The sequence below is a fragment of the Anastrepha obliqua genome, chromosome 4, assembly GCF_027943255.1.
Source record: "Anastrepha obliqua isolate idAnaObli1 chromosome 4, idAnaObli1_1.0, whole genome shotgun sequence".
NCBI classification, from domain to species: Eukaryota; Metazoa; Arthropoda; class Insecta; order Diptera; family Tephritidae; genus Anastrepha; species Anastrepha obliqua.
In genome coordinates, this window is record NC_072895.1 from 93,990,655 (window position 1) to 94,006,794 (window position 16,140).

At 35.3% G+C, this 16,140-nt stretch overlaps 3 non-coding genes across 3 annotated transcripts; all 3 read right to left on the reverse strand.

Moving 5' to 3' along the window:
• Window positions 1-1,180: 1,180 nt before the first annotated feature.
• Window positions 1,181-1,253, reverse strand: Trnak-cuu (transfer RNA lysine (anticodon CUU)). Its single transcript has one exon. It is a non-coding gene; the product is annotated as a tRNA-Lys (tRNA).
• A 1,704-nt stretch (window positions 1,254-2,957) lies between these two features.
• Window positions 2,958-3,031, reverse strand: Trnan-guu (transfer RNA asparagine (anticodon GUU)). The gene has a single exon. It is a non-coding gene; the product is annotated as a tRNA-Asn (tRNA).
• Window positions 3,032-4,257: 1,226 nt separating this feature from the next.
• On the reverse strand, window positions 4,258-4,331 carry Trnai-aau (transfer RNA isoleucine (anticodon AAU)). The gene has a single exon. It is a non-coding gene; the product is annotated as a tRNA-Ile (tRNA).
• Window positions 4,332-16,140: the final 11,809 nt, after the last annotated feature.

Below are 16,140 nucleotides of genomic sequence, written 5' to 3' on the forward strand. Positions count from 1 at the left end.
AAATTTTGCACATGGATGTTCTGCTTAAATTTAACCTTAGCTTAAACTAGCCTAAACCATCAAAGACCCACATCCAAAATTTGGCTTGGCAGATAAACACTTGAGGCCCTTTAAATCTTCTTTTTCTTAAAACAGAGAATCAATGGAGCGCGTAAAGGGCAAAATAAAAATCTCCATCAATCAAAACTATTTTGTTTTATTTTTTTTTTTTTGTTATTTAGTAAAAAAGCTATTCAAAAGCAGAAATGGATGATTAATTTTGTGCCACCTTATATGTACAAGGAACATATGTACGTGTATATTCAAGTGGTGTTATGCTCAAGTTACTCATTTCAAGATATATGTAAATATGAAAGCCTATAATTATATTCTTAAAATCTTCAGCAGAATCGTTCTCTCAAACACTCCAAATGGCGCCTCATCGGATAATGCCATCGTTCAAGCTTCTGGGCCATACGTTAGGACGGGTATGATGAGAGCCTTGTAGAGTGTTAGTTTTGTTCGTCGAGAGAGGACTTTACTACTCAATTGCCTACTTAGTCCAAAGTACGTCTTGTTGGCAAGAGAGATTCTATGTTGGATTTCCGGGCTGACATTGTTATTGGTGTTAATGCTGGTTCCTAAATAAACGATGCAACCTCGAAATTATAATTGTTTACAACCTCGATATTATAATTGTCAACAGTGACTTGGGTGCCGATACGCGAGTGCGCCGACTGTTTGTTTGACGTACTTCGTTTTTCCTCGTTCACCACCAGACCCATTCGCGTTGTTTTGCCCGACATTCCAGGTACATGCCCTCAAATTATAGTCCATCGTTCGTTTGCAGGGGTCATCATCAGCAACACTTTCTTTTTTTGAAATTTTATGTTCAACATAAATATACCATACTCGAAGGCGTTAGGCAGTCGTTAAAAAAAAAGAGCTTCACTAAATATTGAATTTGAAAAATGTAAATTTAAACATTTGATATTTACTTCGATGAAATAAATGTAATAACTTGCGCCTATATTATGTTCACGCTGAAATACACATTGTTCCTTATCTTCATTCCAAAAATGAACTTGGAAATCAAGAAAAATATCTTTTGCCCCTGTCCCTATTATTTTTTCAAACCTATGTATGTAAATTTTTGTTCTCAAAAAAACATTGGTTTCTTAGATAAAAAAAAATTAACTTGCGCCCAACGTGGGGCTCGAACCCACGACCCTGAGATTAAGAGTCTCATGCTCTACCGACTGAGCTAGCCGGGCTAATGTCACACTAACAGCAAAATTGCTTAATTATAGTGAAGCAACGTGCAAAATTGGTGCAAAAAATAAAGTAACATAAGTTTGCAAGCAAGTGTCCAGTTAAGAGAATCTCATATGTATGTAGCTTGTGTGCGAATAAAGAGACAGTGTATACGAGTACAGTGAGCCAAGTAGCCGAGACAAAAAATGCTTACATGTATATTTGACAATTCGTTTGAATGCATTGGTAGAAATTTTTTATTAAAGGCCTCTTCTTTTCGCCAAGAGTTAGCAAGTGGCAAATAGATAAAGCAACATACATTGCTGTTGTTTTTGTTGTTGTTGTTGTAGAATCATAAACATTCCCCGTGCCTTTACGAGGAATGCTGCTAAAGTGAGTCCTTGGCCGGATATAAATCCGGGTCCTTCCGTGGGAACGTGGCAACGTACGTCGGCAACGCGCCTTATATTACATAGGCACATGTGTTGGTAAGGCAGTGTGGCCTAATGAGCTATAGGCATACTCGCTAGCGGGCGAATCTTACTCGATAACATTGTTGTTGCTTTCGCAAGCAAATTTTTCGTCAAGCTATTCGAGCATAGAGATAACGAACGGGGAGGGGAAATGACGATTAGAAGAGGCCCTAAGTGTCATTACTTTTAACCCGAATGAAATTACTTTTCAGTTGTGGAAATTAAAAAAAAACATTTCGCAAACAAATGTCATCATAAGTTTGCTGACTCAATTGTGATTGTGTGCCATGCGACGATTTTGCAAACAAAAACAACAAAAAAATAAATAAAATAAAATAAAAACGAAAAACTGTGGGCACTTGCGTGCCGTACTTCACTGTTGTCCACAGCTCACATTTGTGGGACTAATTTCAGCAGTTCAACCCACTTTTCTGCTCCAAGCGTGAAAGCGTTTGCGTCCAGATGCCGCCCGACGCAGGTTCTTCTTCAAGCGAACTTTATTGCCACATCTTTGTAGTGTTGGTAAGTGGATAAGGGGTTTACTAGACAGGGCTAGTTTTCGGGGGCGGCAGCCCTTGGTCGGGAAAAACCTGAACGTAGAACCGGCTGCCATGGGAATGTAGTGTTGGGAACTTAGTATTCGCCGATTCAAGCGGTACATATCTCATGGGCCTTCATTTGTTATTTAAACAATATGGCCCAGGGAGTATGAAAACATTTAGAAATTTTAAATAACCGGAAGAGATTTTTGCTAAGCTCCCTCCTTCAAGATGCAATTTGTGGATTTGTCCAGATTTCTCAATTTTCCTTGCTATGTGTTTTGTGGTGAAACATTTTTCCACTGGTAATTAATCATTTGCCAGCAAGCTGAAACGCAAACGGAGTAAGAAAGGTGCATTTGAAAAGGATTGGGAAAGGAAAAGGTTTAAAATAAGCTAGCAATAGGTTAATGGAAGCAAACATTTAAATTCACAACACATGCAAATTGTTAAAGAAGAATGTTGTCTATGGCTGGCTCAATTTGTACACTGTACACTGTGGATTAACTGACATTGTCATACGAAGCGATATCTTAACACACTCTCTCTGGCGCAACGGGAAATGTGTACAAATTTTGCGTAGCTCTCGGCGCTTGCATAACTAAATACCTGTTTTGCTTGCTTAGCTACAATTCGATGTTGTTTCTTCGGTTGATACTTCTTTTTTTCATTTATTTAGTTTTCGATTCAAACCAAATTAAAAAAAATCGTACGCCCCCGGGTGGGCTCGAACCACCAACCTTTCGGTTAACAGCCGAACGCGCTAGCCAATTGCGCCACGGAGGCAGTTATTTACTTATAGTCAAAGTTACTACTTCAGTACCGCTTGTCTGTGTGTATGCTGTATTTACGCTTAGTGAAACGTTAATGCGTTGTTAGTGCACGCGATATTGACTACAGTTCAATAAGAAGGTAGTAAAGACGATGCGAAAAGTATGAAAAACGGATTTTTATTACTTTTACTGCTGTTTTTTTCTTTAACTAAAAGGTGCAACTAGGGTTATTGTGATGGAGATAAAAGGCGTTTCTTGGGAATTTGCTGAAACAAAAATTCTTTATTGAATATTAACAAATTTGGTAATTTTACAGTAGTTTTCTGCCAGGACAATTAGTGCTGATCAATTTTTTCCTTAAATCGAGTACTAAACCAATGATTTATTTTTCAATTAAATCAAAAAACATATATATATATACATACATATGTATATATACTAAAAATGTGTCGCTTGATTGAAGTAATGTAAAATTTTTTTATATGGAAGAAAACACCCAACACCGTCAGCAGAAAAATTTTTCAAAAATCAACGTAATTTTTCACTTGAGTCACTTGAAACTTCCACTTTGCGCAACAAAATTCAATGGACTAAAAAAAGGGAATAAACTCTGATTACAAAGTTTGAAATTTTGATGAAAATTTTCCCAATTATATAAAATTTCTACAAAGTTTGAAACTTGCGTTCTATGGTTTTTGTTTTAGTTGTATAAAAAAAAATTAATTGAAATTAAAAAATTAAAATAAACAAATATTCACTATTTGTCAATATGTGGTGTACATTTGCTTTTGACGCTTACTGGATATATATATAAATTCAATTGATACTCAATTGGGTTGTTTGGTCTCGGTCTCAATAACTTCATATTTTCTCTGCAGAAATGGTGTTTTTATTTCATGTTCAAAAGGTTCCTCAGGAGCCTGTTGAGGGATTAGTGGAGAGATGGAAACTTTTCTTCATGTTTGATCTGTAATTTTTTTCTTTGCTTGCTCTAATCATCTAATGCCTACTCTAATCATCTATTATAAATGGAGAATAAAAAAATGAATGGAGGGAACATTTCTAGAGGAAAAGTTTAGTAGAGCTCTGTGAAAGCACGGAAATCATGTACCGATACGCCTAAGATATTCAATCTCTTTAAGTTGAATAAATATGCTAGTATTTTTATAGATACACCTATATTTTTATTAATATTAATTTTACTACTTAAAATTAAAAATTACTAAAAAATCGTTTTTGTGGCCCATGAGGGGATCGAACCCGCGACCTTCGCGTTATTAGCACGACGCTCTAACCAACTGAGCTAATGGGCCAGATATTAGAATAATGTCAAAATACCATTATAAGCGCGCATGGGAAATGTATGCAAGAGAGCTGCAACTTAAATAAGTAAACCAATAGTCCAGAGATGAAAAATCGTACAGGTTAGTCTGTTAGTAACTAACAGCGTCCTACACTTTTAGTTAATCGTCAATATGTATTCAAACGATATCAAACTAAAAGTATCCAGTAAAGGCAGCTCAAAGCAAAAGCCAATTACAAATAATCATCAGGCTGCAAAGTACATAAATACATATACAACAACAACCCCTATAAAATGCCAAAGAGACACCACCACAGAGCATCGATACAAATGAACATTGCCATAATATTAGCTCCACAAAAACAATAAATTCTCAAAACATTGTTTTGGTTGTTTGTCGATGATAGCGGCGGCGCTCTTCCACTAATTTACATTTGTTGTTGCTCACAAGAGAATAAAATGTGCTAAAGCAGCACTAATATAAATACATGCAACAATAACACGAACCAATCGAGAAAAATAAGTGAGTTTAACAACAACGACAATTCGTGTATGTCAGACAAAAGCTGAGTAGGAGCGACAAACACAGAGAACAGAAAACAAATAACAAACAGTGAGTTATAATAGCAAAAAAGGGAAATCGCAAGCCAACACCAAAGAACATACCTACAATATATGTACGTATGTATGTATATGTAATTTCTTCCAATTTACCTTCTGTGGTCAGCTGCCGCCATCAAAGCGAGCGAATACGCGCCAAATGGTGCGCCAAGCAGTTAAGAGTGTGTGATAGCGTGCCGCTACTTGTTCAGTTGTTGCCCTGCACTTATTGGCTGCTCGCCTGGTATTTTCGCTTAAACATTTCTTGCTCTTTTTTGTATGGCTGCTACGACGGACGCGAAAGTGTAGCAAAGTAGCAGGACTGGCTGGCGTGCTGAAGGGATTCTGCTACTGTGAAGCCACAACGGAGTTCAGCTGAAAAATGGTACGAGGGAAGAAAAAGAGTATTTTTTTGGTGCAGCAAATTAAGCGAAATTTTTGAAAAGAAGGAAGAAATAAATTCTCATGCATGGGTGCTGCTGCTCTAAGAGGTATTCAATTTTACCTACCACTACCATAACGGAATGTGTGGTGGCGTTGGTTTTGTATGGTTAAGCCCCGTTTCGAAAAAGTAGTTAACTGTGATTTTGAAGTCACATTCGTAGCAGTGCATCATGATTTGCAGAAAGTGCCCAATAGTAGTAGTTAATAAAAATTGGCTTGAAGCTTCCCTTAAGTGCTTAAGTGCACACTTTAACACTTCATATGAGTTGGTGGCACAAGATAAGTTCGCTGAAAGCACTCTTCTTTTAAATGCTTTAAGTTAAAAAGGCGCTTTTTCATAGCGGTGTTGCCCTTTAGCGAAGAGCGCTTCCTACAAAAGTGCTTTTGCCACACTTTGAAGGTCAAGCGGATGAAAAAGAGATTGTGTGCTTGAATTACGTACTCTTTCTGTCGATTGATTGATAAAATAGAATTTTGTGATTAACTCTTTTTACGATTTTACTTTTTAATTTTTAAAGGTTGCATAACTTTTTCATATTTCACTAAGTTGTAAAAAAATGAGGTTGTCTGTAAAGTCAGTTCACTGGCGATAGATAGTTGAACGTGACAACGTCATAAAAAAATACTGATGGAATGGTTGTATTTTTCAAAAGAAAATTTTAATTTTATTTGTTTGATAGATATTTTGTATGGATAAAGAGAAGGAGGTAAATGGAATCGCAATGGAATTGATCAAGTTACATTTATTTGTACGCATAAATACAATTATGTAAATTTTTTTTTACAATGTACATAGTTTTTACAAGTATGAATGTGCGTTGAGCAATTGTTTTACAACTGTTAAACATGTGTGCTATTTTTGCAAGTTTAAAACATGTTTGATATGTAACTTCTTACTATTTGTGTTATTCTGTTGAGCATAGGATGATGATAAGTAAAGTAGGAAATGAAAGAGAGTGTCTCGAGTGTAATGTGTCTTGAAAAAGTTAAATCGAAGGTGGTGCCTCTTAGTGTTGTTGACTTATTACGTCTGATACACAATCGACATTGAACATGTCGTTCATAAATTTGATAAATGTTTCGTCATTTTAAGTGACCACAAAGAAGAATTGGTACATCGGTATCAACTTCCATGATGGGATGCACTGGGATGGCTGTTGTAAACATACCAAAATAGTGGTTGATGCAGCAGAACACTGATGTTAGAGATATTTGCTCCAGGATGAATTTAAACTGCGCCAAGAACCATTTTAAACGTGGTATCAGCGGTGAAGCATTTGACTTCTGCCAAGCAAACGTCACCAGTGTTTCTAATAAGGCGGGTTGTATTCGACAGTTCAACGTTGACAATTTTGGCCGTCGATGATAACTTTCTATAAATTGCCACTCCATCTGCTGCGTTTGTTTCAGAATCTGATCGATTATTCTGCCGGGTTACACATTAAAAATTTTCAATTGTAATTGGATCACAAATGTCACGCATCCACGTTTCAGTCAGAATCGAATAATTAGACCTTGGAATTACTGTGTCCTGTTCAATATCTGCAAAGTGAGCTGGCAAACACTGTGAATTAAGGTTCGTTATTAGAGTTTGTCCTGCATTGTTTGAGTCATTACCGAATTGTACTGCAGTATCAGTAATTGTTCGAAGTATGTGACCACGAAGTCGAATGTACTCGTAACGGATATCTCTTGTTGTCTGTGAATCGTTTCCCGTGTTTAAAGCGAAATGGAGCATCTTTTTCAGTGATAATATGCAGGCCTTCTATACTTGTTACCCGACTCAGCGCCACGTACAAAAACTGTTGCGGTTGCTTGGATGAGTATTTATAAACAATGACAGCAAACGTCCCACCTTGTGACTTGTGAATAGTGATGGCACAAGCAGGAATGCAAGTAAACTGTTTTCGTTTGCATTTTATAGTTTTTGTTAGTGTAATGGTTACTATTTTCTTATCAACTGGTACCCAGTTTGTAGACAAAGTGTTTTGCTTGTTTTGCACGTGAGGTCGACATTTAACTTTTGCTCTGGTTCCTGTTGTTTCTTCTGGAAACTCGCACCATAAAGTAACAATTTCTTCCCTAACTGCTGGCGAAGTTGTACTGGTCGATGGTCCTGCTTCTGCAGAATTGTCATCTACATTTGACTGCTGACGTTCGATATGTCGCAAGACACCAATTGCTCCATTTACCAACCCGTAAGCGACATCTATGTTAGAAGTTATCATGTAGGAATATCCTTCTGTCAAAGGCAGCAGGTACCGTAATCCATCGGTTTCTGCCACTGTCATCTTGTGTAGTTTACCTTGGTACTGTCTCTTCTCTTTTTCACTTGAATAACCAAGCATAACATCATGTGCGAGACAGTTGTATGCATTTAGAATTGCGCTTCGGTTCTACGAATCCACTTCATTGTTACTATAATACAGGCTGACAGCATTAGGCACGTTTTCCTTGCACCAAGCGTGAGTTTTATGTCTGGACTCAATAAGGGAGATATTATCGTTGCTTAGTTGAAGTCCATCAAGCCTTAAATGGAACGCCTCAGAGCAATGAAATGAAATAAAATAAAACATAAACGAAAAGAAAAAAAAAATAAATATATATATTGTACATATAATATATACATACATATATTAAATTAAAAAAAAAAATAATAAAAAAAAATAACATTAAATAAAACAAAATAAAATTAAATCCACCTATCAATCAATCCAATTATTTAAATCAAATTCAATTAAATGTAAATTTTTTTATTAAATGTTTAACTAGCATTAGATAGTTTGATTTAATCGGTATTTTCTACATATTTATTCTTTGTTTTTGTTTAAAATTAAATTTTTTGAAATTACTGATCAAGTTTAATCACAATGAATAAAAAATATTTTGTATGTAAATTTAATATTTTAGTATTATTTGGTATTATTCAGAATATTTTAATTTTTTAATTATTAAACGATTTTTTATTAGATTTGGGAAAACCAAACCAGGAATTTTTCGAAGCAGGGCTTCGGAGTATAGTAGAGCTAAGGAGCAAAAAGAGGAAAGAGCTAAGGGACGGAAAATTTTAGTCGGAGCAGAGCTGGAACATAAAGCTAAAAAAATTCATTAAGCTCTTTAGCTCAATAAACGAAAAATTTAAGCAAATAAATTCGTTGATTTTTTTCACAATAACGAATCTAAAACATTGTTGCTAAAATGCAGTAGAACGTAAACAATTTCCGCAATAAATTTTTTCTTTTACAAAGTGAGCCAGAAATTGTCAGCTTGAAATGCAACCCAAGAAGCAGAAGATTTTGAATGCCATTTGAAACTGATTGCAAACCGTAGATATCTTTCCAAAACTACAGTGTCAGGAGAGAGAGTTTCGAAAGAAAGATCGATATAACACATGGGCTGAAAAGTCCCGGGCTTAAGGTTAGTGCTAACTGAGAAAGAGGTGCAATTTTTTTTGCAATTTCTTTTTGCGCGTTTCACCGAGTTTCAAAACATTGTGGACAAACATTTTTTTAATTATTTTTAATATTTTTTTTTTTGACATTTTATATAATTCATATTTTTTTAATAAACATTTACATTTGTATACCTATGAAATGATACTTTTTTCAATTTCAAACGTTTTTTAACAAAAAATGGTTACAAATTTAATCTTAAAAACAATAGCCATCGCTAGCATTTTTCCCATCTCTCAGGCAATTTGTGGATGTTGCGCCATAAAAATTGTCCGTCTTTGGCCGCAAATCAATCATCGAGCCATTTTTTGGCTTCTTCCTGAGAATTGAAGCGCTCCTCGGAAAGTGCGTGGCCCATCGATGCAAACAAATGATAATCGGAAGGCGCCAGGTCTGGTGAGTAAGCCGCATGCAGCAGTGGTTCCCAAGCGTACGTCTCCACCAATTCCTGGGACGCTCATGTTCGATGTGGCGGTGCATTTGGCGATGCATTGTCATCAAGAAAAATTACTTTGTGACGCCGATCGGCATATTCTGGGCGTTTTCGGTGTAAAGCGCTGTTCAAATCGGCCAATTGTCGTTGGTAGCGTGCATCGTCAACTGTTTCACCTGGTTTTAATAGCGCGTACCAAATCATACCGCGCTGACCCCAGAAAACACACAGCATTGCCTTGCGGCCGAAGCGATTTGGTTTGGCTGTTGTTTTTGGCTTGTGGCCGGGCGGACCTTACGATCGTTTACGCTTGGGATTGGAGAAATGCACCCATTTTTTATCACCCGTAACGATTCGATGCAAAAAATACTTCCTTTGAACCGGGAGAGCAGCATTTCGCAAGTGGTTTCACGATGTCGGCAAATCGTAGTTTGAAGGCACGAAATTCGACATTGTTAAGAGCGACAAAAATGCATTGTTGTATGAAACGTAACAATGAACTGAATATTGTTGACTGATGACAGACGAAAAAAACAAGACATTTGGGAAGGTTTAAAAATACTCCTAGCGACATCTATGGACTAATAGCTGAAAGTCTCACTTCCTAGGTATATACCTGGTATGTATTTAAAAAATTTGTTTTCGCCAATACTAGAGTAAATTTAATACTAAAAATATTAGCTCATGATTTCGTTATTTGAAGCATCATCCCTTATTTTCCAAGAGAAACTTAGCTTCCTCCATTTAATTTCAGAAATTTCTGCTTTAAAATTTTAATTTCATGTTCTTACAATTTTATATTTTACACATTTAATAATACAATATTAGTTCACTTTAAAAAACTTGTGTTAAAAATTTCCTCCACAAAATGCAATATATTTTTAGTTAAAAAATTTTAGCCCATTTAACCGTATTTCAAAAATGTTTAGTTTAGAATTTCATAGTTGAATATTTTCTATGCTTATATGCAAGTAATTAAGAAGGTTTCTTTCAACTGCAAATTTGAAGTCTGTTTCTTTTCTGCCTTAAAAATTAATTTTTTATGTTTTTATAAACTCTTACAATATTTCTCTTAACTTTATTCATACTTGGTCAAAAGTTGTATACGAATTGCTTTTATATACTACTCTTTTTTTAAACTCATATTTTGTTGAAACAGAGTCATTTCTATTTAGTCGACTTTAGTTTTAAGAGAACATATTTTCTGTGCATTATTGTTTTTTTATCATGCCCTGAGTACTTTTCTTGGCGCACTTTTCACACTTTATCACATTTACATGATGTTTGCTCAATGCCTGCGCTTACTTAAGAGTGCGCGCACTAGTTTTTCGTTGCGTTCGAAATAAAATGTTTACTCTACATTTTTGTGTCGTCTTACCCACTTATGTGTATATATTTTATTTTCCCTTAAGTAGCAAATTTTTTCGTAGTCAATGCCAGCGCAATCTCAATCGGATCTCTTTGATTTGAATGTAACTCTGTTGTTTCTACGCTTCATTTGCGGGTTGACTGTTAGAGGCCGACGAACCTCTTCGCTTCAACAATAACAACGCATGTACGCCATCTCTTGATTACCAAACATTCCCTCTTTGTATGCGGCGGGTCGTTTGTAAAATTTAAATGATTTGATGAATTGATTTGTTTGATATACATTTTTTATTTATTATTTTTCTATTTCTTTACTTTATTTTATTGCAAATTACAAAGTTAGTTAGTTTTTTGCTTTATTTGAATTCTCATAAACAATAATTCTCTTCAAAGCATCCGTAATTAATTAGCGCAGGTTCTTTGCCTAAGAGATGAATATAATTTTTACAGTGAAAGAGGCCACCTTGCGCGCCTCCAGGTTCGCTTAGATTGCTGACAAACAAAATTTAAGCATTTTTACTAGGGCAACAGAAAATTTAGCAAGAGCCGTGTTGTGCCTCTTAGGTGAAATTTTTATTAGTAGGTATACTCATACTTTACTTGTATAAACTCATTTATATACATATATACCTGGTTTTAGGGATGCACTAAAGCGAAAATGTAAATAAATGAAAATAAATTCTCTTGCGAATGGGAATGTTTATGCTGTTATAATAACAACAACAACTATATTCAAGTGAGTATTACAAATTTTGAAGTGACTGAACAACTCGAAAGTAAAAAGTTATTATTTCTCGATAACAATGTATCTGTAATAACAAAGCGTAGTATAAGAATTAAAAAAAAAAGTATGGCAATAAAAGCCTTTTTGGAGAAACTAACATTTTAATTGAGACTTTATGTTAAAAAAAAATCATGAAGGTAACAACTAATTATGAAGGTAGGTAACAACTAATTTTGCTACATCTGCGATATTCTTATAAGGGTTTGTGTTGTTAATTTTAACACTCTGATCTACTTGGATCTACTTGGATCTTGATATATGGATCTTGATATCACTTTGAAGTTTTTATTTTCGAACAAAAAACGTAAACGCAAATTTAAAAATATTGATTAAATAAATTCCTTTTTTCACAAATTGTAGAGTGGCGTAACTTCTCAGACCATATTTATAGTCTGCAAAAATCCGAACAGAATGTTTTATTCAATTGTTTATAAAAGCAACAGGTACGGGGGGCGCAAAATTAAACACCCTATCAGAAGATTTATAATTTTTGCAAATGGCAGCCTATGTCAATCAGATCCGACACTTGTGAACTAGACAGCTGGAGTATATAAACAGACAGGCAACGGCGCACGTAAAGTGCAAAATAAAGGCTTCCATCACTCAAATTCCTTTTTTTTACTTGGTAAAAAAGTTATTTAAAAACAAAATTGGTTGATTAATTTCGCGCCCCCTTTACATTTGAAAAACACGTCTTTACATTACAGATTAGTGAGGTGTTTCGAACTCATTATTTTTCTTTTTTGTGTGAAAATTATGTCTCGTCTTCCATTTTCAAATTTCGATAAGGTTTCCATGCAACTCAAGTAGTTGATGGCAATAGCGTAGAGCAGGTTGTTGTTGTTGTAGCAGATTACAAAAGCCTGTCAGTGCGTTGTAGTTACCGAACGCCTTCGTCTGACTCACCTAACAGTAGACCTAGAAAACGTGCTGTTTCGACAAGTTGGGTCCAGAGAGAGAGCGAGAGGGATCTTAGGTGAGTACGTTTGATGGGGCATGTGAAAAGGGGGTTAGTGTCGTGCGGTGTACCTTCACATGCTAAACATACAATATATTCGGTGTGTCGGCGTCGATTCTAGACAAGTAAGAGTCTAACCTGCTACAGTATCTAGAACGCGGTTGGGTCAAATTTAGGCGGGTTTCGCGGGCCAGCTGAAGCTCTTCGTATGCAATATTTGGTGGTTGGTCGGGAGCTTAGGAAGGTGTTAAGTATCAACCGAGAAATGTCTTCTCATGTTTGTCTGCATACTGTAAACTAGCCTTGTCTAGTGCACCGTACTTTAGTGCTGCAGGCAGAGTATTATTCCTCATTTTATCTATTATGTTTTGGCCTTTTTTCTTCAGCAGCCGCACGAAGCGAGCAAGAAAGGTGATAACCAGGCCAACTCAAAATATGCACTCAAAAGGCCTCTTCGATGAAGCGACTGGTACAAAGAAACATTTTTTCGTAGCGTTAGAAGCACTAAATCAGTATTACTAAGACCGCGTCCATACAGGGAAACATTTGTTGCATAAACCCATTACTTGTGATACTCTTGCACTTTTGCCCTGTCAACAACCTTTGTGTTCACGTTCCTCTGAATGCGTTTGTTGGCTGTAGCCCAAAAACTAAGCAATTATCGGCAACGATGTTGCCGATAGGGAAGTTGAAGCAATTAAGGTCTCTCTGTATGCACGCGGCCTAATAAAACTCTCTTGAAAGAGAGTTCGCAGCATTGAAAATAATGAGTTATATTTTTAAGGTATCAAACAACTCTTGAGTCCCAAGTATATTTTTCAAAATTATACAATAAAAACACAGACTGGAAAATGTTCCGAGAAACCTGTTAAAAGCGCAATTGACTGCATTGGACCGCTTAAAACTGAAGAACAAATCGACGGCGCTATTGCGTTTTTCACCAATACAATCATTCACGCACTAACTTTATCAACATCAACAGTCAACCACACAAATAAAAAAAAAATATTTTCCGGACTAGATTAGACACGAGATAAGACTTAAAAGAAAACTAAGGAAACAATGGCAAGCAACAAGACATCCAGACGACAAAACGAGCTTAAATAAAATGAGACTAAATAAAAAGCTACAATCTTATCTGGCAAGTTTAGACTCTACAAAAAATGACAAATTCTCACTATTGAAAGCGACGAAGAACATTAACAAAACAACACTTCACCAACATGCAATTCTTACCGAAAATAATACGTGGGCTAAAACACATTTGGATAAAGCTTGCACACTTGCAAAATACTTTAAAAATACCTTCTACAATTCAAAAAATAGGCAACAATACATTTGAATGCAAAGAAAGGAAACATCAGAAAAGTGACCATACATGATATACTGACAAAAATTAAAAACGTAAACAAGAAAAAATCTCCAGGCTTCGACAGAATTAATGGACAAATTATAGGCAATCTACCCGACAATGGAATTAAATATCTAAGGAAGATATTTAAATCGTCAATACTTTTTGTAGCTCTCGATGCGTTTCAGCCGCCGTTTTTTTCGAATGAAAGAGGAAAATCAACACTTCCTGCAAATGAGGATTATTTGGCACAAAATCAGACATTTTCACAAAACCAAAAGTATATGATACCAAAACAAAATCACTAATGTGTCGAAGCAGTTTGTTTGCCATATGTCTAAGCTTGGTTTATGACGTTTAGGTTATGTTAGAATCGACTAGCACACACTGCTGGCGGCATCTATTGACAAACAGCGGGAACTTAGATGCGCAATAATTTTTGTCCGTTAGTCTAACGTCGTCGTAGACAAATTGTACGAAACTCTAAGATTTGACGTTACGAGTGTATTCGGTGAATGCTACTTTATGAATTTCGAATGTACTTTCGGAGCTATTCGAATTGCATGATTATATATAGTTTCTTAGTTTCTACGAAAATCAGGGCTGGTTATTTCCCTTATTTACTGCTGCTTGCAAATTAAAATTCGTCCTCGTTAGTATTTCCATTTTAATATTTTTAATATTCTTAAGTTCATTCAATAATTTGTTAATTTTCATGATTGCATTTTACGCTCAATAATAACCTAATCTACAAGACTATTAATCGACTTGTGATTTTTTGTGTGCAAAATACTCAAGGATCAATAACCTATGCGAATATTTCGCGAAAATTATCAGCAACTATGATATTTTTTGCCAATAATGTCGTCATGGCTATTCGCTCTCATTGTTGTTTTTGCTTCCATTTGTGTTCGATTGTTTTTTTTTTGTTATCTTTACTCTAAATCCTTTTTCATCAATTTGCCAGTCAATATGATTTGTTGCGGGTGTCTGTTTGTTTGGCATTTTGATTCGTTTCGTCGTTGAACTTTGACAAGGCCACCAAGCAGCATTTAGACAATGGCAGTCAGACGTGCAAGCCTTTAATGGCTTTTGCAAATGTAAGGTAAACAAAAAATTAAAAAAAATTATACACATGCCATACTAGACTACACTTCCACGCTACTTCAACACCACGCTTTTAGTTCTTTCTTTGCTCACATCGTTCACAACTCTTTGCGCGCCCAAGACTCTTTAGCTATGTGGCGTGTCACAGAGTGCGCAAATTTGTTTTTAATTTTGTATACAAAAGTGTAGTGGTGCAGAATAAGAAAGACGGAGATGCCGCAAACTAAAAGAAAAGAATTAAAAAAATAAATAAAAACCCAAAATAAAAAAAAAAATAAAATGAAGCCTTTAACACCTATGTATGTCGCCGCTCTTACCTGGCGCACAAGTTAAAGTGTCGAGTGTCGATCACTTGAGGAAAGCGGCAATTCATGCTGTGAGGATGTGTTGCAAATGATTATGTTTACAAGCAAGAGTTTTGCAGTGTCAACCTGAACTGTGGAGCTAAAAATATTTGTCACGCAAGAGTTACAGTTTTTTTATTTATTGTTATTTTATGGATGCCTTGAATGCCATGCGACTCAGAAAGTTTTTGCAATCATAAAACAGCTGAGAAGCGAGGTATTTTTTAAGGGGTTACATACGTTCAGAATTTTCAAAAAATCTATTTTTTTTTTGTACAGATTATTATTCTTCATAGTTTTAGGCGTATTTCTGTGGAAGTCGATTGTAAAAATTCCACATAGTTACAAAGTTGTGTTAGAAAATGCCCGACGAGAGTTTGATGCGCACAGGTAGCTGTACTTCGTTTGAGGCAGCGAAAATGCACTTGAAAGTGAAAATTCGTTTTTCTCGAAACCACTTTTTCATATTTTTTTAAATATTTTTTAATATTTTTTGAAGCAGTTTTTTTTTAATATTAGAAAGTGTTTTCTCTATAGTCTGTCGAGCCGGATTGCTGCTATTTTCATTAGACAAATTTTATAAACATAATTAAAGTGTGACATTTACAACGTCAAACGCATACTTTTTTTAAAGTGCCGTAAATTGCAAAATTTTTCGAAATTCAAAAATCCGGCAACTTTATTGGACAAGAATTTTTTTACTATTTACAGATCCATCAACATTTCAAGGTGAAATGATGCAGACTGTGGAGCAACTTTTTTTTCATTGTATTTTGGGTCATGTTATTTTTTATGTACTAATTTTTGTAAAGACAAATTAAAATACATTTTTTTGTAAAGTTTAAGTACTAATAAACAATGTATACAGCTTTTTTAAATTTATTTCTATTGTTATCCCTTCTAAAAACATTTTTTCTTTTAGCGTATTTTTATCGCTAAAAGGAAGTGTGCAACCCTTTAGATATTTCTTCAAACTCA